At 38.4% G+C, this 3,845-nt stretch overlaps 1 pseudogene across 1 annotated transcript; it reads left to right on the top strand.

Annotated features, from left to right (window-relative positions):
* The first annotated feature begins 2,822 nt into the window (after nucleotides 1-2,822).
* Nucleotides 2,823-3,628, top strand: LOC113419119 (grpE protein homolog 1, mitochondrial pseudogene; annotated as a pseudogene). Its single transcript, XR_015745640.1, has one exon. The product of XR_015745640.1 is annotated as a grpE protein homolog 1, mitochondrial pseudogene (transcript).
* Nucleotides 3,629-3,845: the final 217 nt, after the last annotated feature.

The raw sequence follows: 3,845 nt of genomic DNA, 5'->3' as shown, positions 1-3,845 counted from the left end.
TCACTTCACATGGACTGCAGAGAAGGCATGTTACGGTCTCTGTCAATCAAGACATTTTGGTTGGCAGGTCACGGAGAATGGCCTTTTCTGTTGTAGCTCCTGTCCTTCGAAACATCTTGTCCCCTGAGGTGAGATTGGCTCCCACCCTTTTGATCTTCTGCAAGGAGCCTGAAGATCTAGCTGTATCAGATGGCTGGGGGCCTTAATGGAAGAGTTTATACTGGAGGTGATTGATGAATTAAGTGCAATTGCAAATACACACAAACACATACAGACAGACACACACATATCAGTGCATCCTGTTCCATCTGTCCCTTCCCATCTTTTAACTATAATTTTATCTTGATTGGGACTCTCATTTTTATTGCTTTAAACAAAACAATTTTTAATAAACATGTATTTCTTAAGATTTTAATGTTTTAATGCTGTAATCTGCCGAGACTCATTGCATTATGAGATGGATGGCAAATAAATTCAAAACATAAATAAACTGTCCAAATTGAGCAGCTCATATCTGTAAATCTTTAAGCAGCTACTACCTAACAAAATACTGGAAAAGCACAAATACAAGCCCAACCCCTCTTGAGTTTCAATGCATATACATTCCAAAGAGGGTAGTAATCAACCGAAAGCTAAACAAATGATCAAAAGATTTGCTTAATGATTTAAAGCAGGGGTGTCAAACTGGATTTCTTCGAGGGCCAGATCAGCATTACAGTTCCCCTCTGTGAGCTGGGGGGGTGGGGGGGCAGCAGGAAGATTTCTCCTGCAGCACCCTGCCGGCCAAAAGGGGTGTATGGGGGGGGTCCATGCGTACCCCCCCTTGTGCCTCGTTTTCACTCTCCATGGCCTCCTGCAGCACTCTGCTGGACATTTCCAGAGCCTGTACAATCAGCACAGCGCCCCACCCCAAGGCTGTGTGCTTTCTCCACTTCTCTTCTCCCTGTATACCAATGACTGCATCTCAAACGATCCATCTGTTAAAATACTGAAGTTTGCTGATGACACAACAGTGATTGGTCTCATTCGAGACAACGATGAATCCTCATACAGACAGGAGGTTATACAACTTGCCTCGTGGTGTAACCAGAACAATCTGGAACTGAACACACTCAAAGCCGTAGAAATGATGGTAGACTTTAGAAAAAAACCCTCCTATACTACCACCTCTTACAATACTAGACAACGCAGTATCAACAGTAGAGACCTTCAAATTTCTAGGTTCTATTATATCACATGACCTAAAATGGACACCTAACATCAAAAAGTCATCAGAAAAACACAACAAAGAATGTTATTTCTGTGCCAACTCAGAAAGCTCAAACTGCCCAAGGAGCTGCTGATACAGTTCTACAGAGGAATTATTGAGTCTATCATCTGCACCTCTACAACTGTCTGGTTTGGTTCTGCAACCCAACAGGACAGACACAGATTTCAGAGGATAATTAGGACTGCAGAAAAAACAATTACTACCCACCTGCCTTCAATTGAGGACCTGTATATTGCACGAGTCAAAAAGAGGGCTGTGAAAATATTTATAGACCCCTCTCATCCCGGACATAAACTGTTTCAACTCCTTCCCTCAAAACGATGCTATAGAGTACTGCACACTAGAACAACTAGACACAAGAACGGTTTTTTCCCAAAAGCCATCACTCTGCTAAACAAATAATTCCCTCAACACTGTTCAACTATTTTCAAAGTGTACACTACTATTACAGTTAATCTTCTCATCACTCCTTACCACCCATCCCCTCCCACTTGGCTGTTTCCTAGTATGATTTGATTGTTGATTGTACCCTATGACTATCATTAAGTGTTGTACATTATGATTCTTGATTCTTAATGAATGTACCTTTTCTTTATGTATACTGAGAGTATTTACACCAAGACAAATTCCTTGTGTGTCCAATCACACTTGGCCAATAAAGTATTCTATTCTATTCTACTAGTACTGCTGGGTACTGCTCAGGTAACACCACATTTGGAATACTTCATTCAGTTTTGGTCACCATGATACTAAAAGTTGTTGAGACTTTAAAAAGAATGCAGAGAAGAGCAGCAAAGATGATTAGGGGACAGGAAGCTAATGTATACAATGAATGGTTGCAGGAGCTGGGTCTAATTTAGAGAAGGACTAGGGGATGACATGATAGTAGTCTTCTAATATTTGAGGGGCTTTAAAAGAGAAGAGGAACTATTCTCCAAAGCACTTCAAGGCAGAGCAAAAAATAATGGGTTGAAGCTTATCAAAGTGAGATCCAATCTAGAATTAAGCAGAAATTTTCTATTATCAAGAACATTTTTAATCAGTGGAACTGCTTGTGTCCAGAAACTGAGTGTTCCATCACTGGAGATTTCTAAGAAGAGATTGGACATCTATTTGTCTAGAATGGGATAGAGTCTCATACTTGAACAGAAGATTGAACTAAAAGACCTTCAAGGTCCCTTTCAAATCTGTTATTCTGCCTCCATCCGTAACTTTAGGAATTGAATGTTTATGATGCTCACATGACACTTAACTTTGCTAATTTACATTGTATCCTATTGCTTGTGGACAAAGTTAAAATCCATTAGATTGATTTGAGATAAGATTCATTATTTGTTTAGAGAAAACACACTGAAGAAATTAAAGGAAATCAAACTTAATGAATTTTATTTCCATGGATGCTTCTGTGATAAGGTTTAATACCTGACCTGTTCTGAATTACATAATTATTCAGGAATAGTGAACACAAACACATAATTAGTAGTGGAAGTTATACACAATAATAATACACCAAATATTTTCTATTCAATAATACACTGTAAATAGTAGTAGCATGGCGGTTGTGGTGTTGTTGTGTGCATGGCAAGTTAGAGGGCGAGTGGCTTTTCTCTTGTCAGGGACTTCGCGGCGATCTACTCAACTGTTTTGCACAGGGACCCAGGAGAAAAGCACTGGACCAAATTTGGAAGAACAACAAAGCCAGAGTCACAATGAACAAAAACCTGATTCTTGCTCTGATGCAAATATATTAACAGAGGAAAAGACTAAACTGGAACAGCAATTAAAGGAAATAACTGATAAATACAAACGTGCTCTGGCAGATGCAGAAAATCTGCGGCAGAGAACTCAGAAATTGGTAGAAGAAGCAAAGTTATATGGAATTCAGAGTTTCTGCAAGGACTTACTGGAAGTTGCTGATGTTTTGGAAAAAGCAACCGAGTCTGTTCCCAAAGAAGAACTAAAAGATGAAAAACCCCATTTGAAAAATCTTTATGAAGGTCTTGCTATGACTGAAGTTCAAATACAGAAAGTGTTCAAAAAACATGGATTGGTGAAATTGAATCCTCTTGGAGCCAAATTTGATCCTTATGAACATGAAGCATTATTTCACGTCCCCACAGAAGGGAAAGAACCAGGCACTGTAGCTTTAGTATCAAAGGTTGGCTATAAATTGCACAGCCGTACTTTAAGGCCTGCATTGGTAGCTGTTGTGAAAGAACAATAGCAATCTGATCTGAAAGAATTAATAAGCATTGCATAGATAATTAGTTAGATTATATTCATTATATTGAGGTGATTCACCAAAGGAGGTGGGATACAGAGGAAAATGATGGATGATAAAGCAACGTGAAAAATGTTTTTAAATGAATGTATATAATGTGGAGAGAATGCAAATTACTAACATAAATTACAACATCAAAGTTGCATGTTGCTTAAAGAGTAGGGAATGCTAGCACATAGCATATAGTGCATATATGAACATTTGTTTTTAATAAATTGTTTGCATGTATATTTCAATATTGATTTACTTTCTACAATTTAAGTCTCCATACAGTTTTGAAAAGAAAATAATCTT

This window comes from Notechis scutatus, chromosome Z (assembly GCF_049901735.1).
Source record: "Notechis scutatus isolate UNSWTSFEM ecotype Mainland chromosome Z, rNotScu1.2, whole genome shotgun sequence".
Taxonomy (NCBI): domain Eukaryota; kingdom Metazoa; phylum Chordata; class Lepidosauria; order Squamata; family Elapidae; genus Notechis; species Notechis scutatus.
Note: the sequence above shows the minus strand (reverse complement) of the source record. Positions and strands in the feature narration are given on the sequence as shown.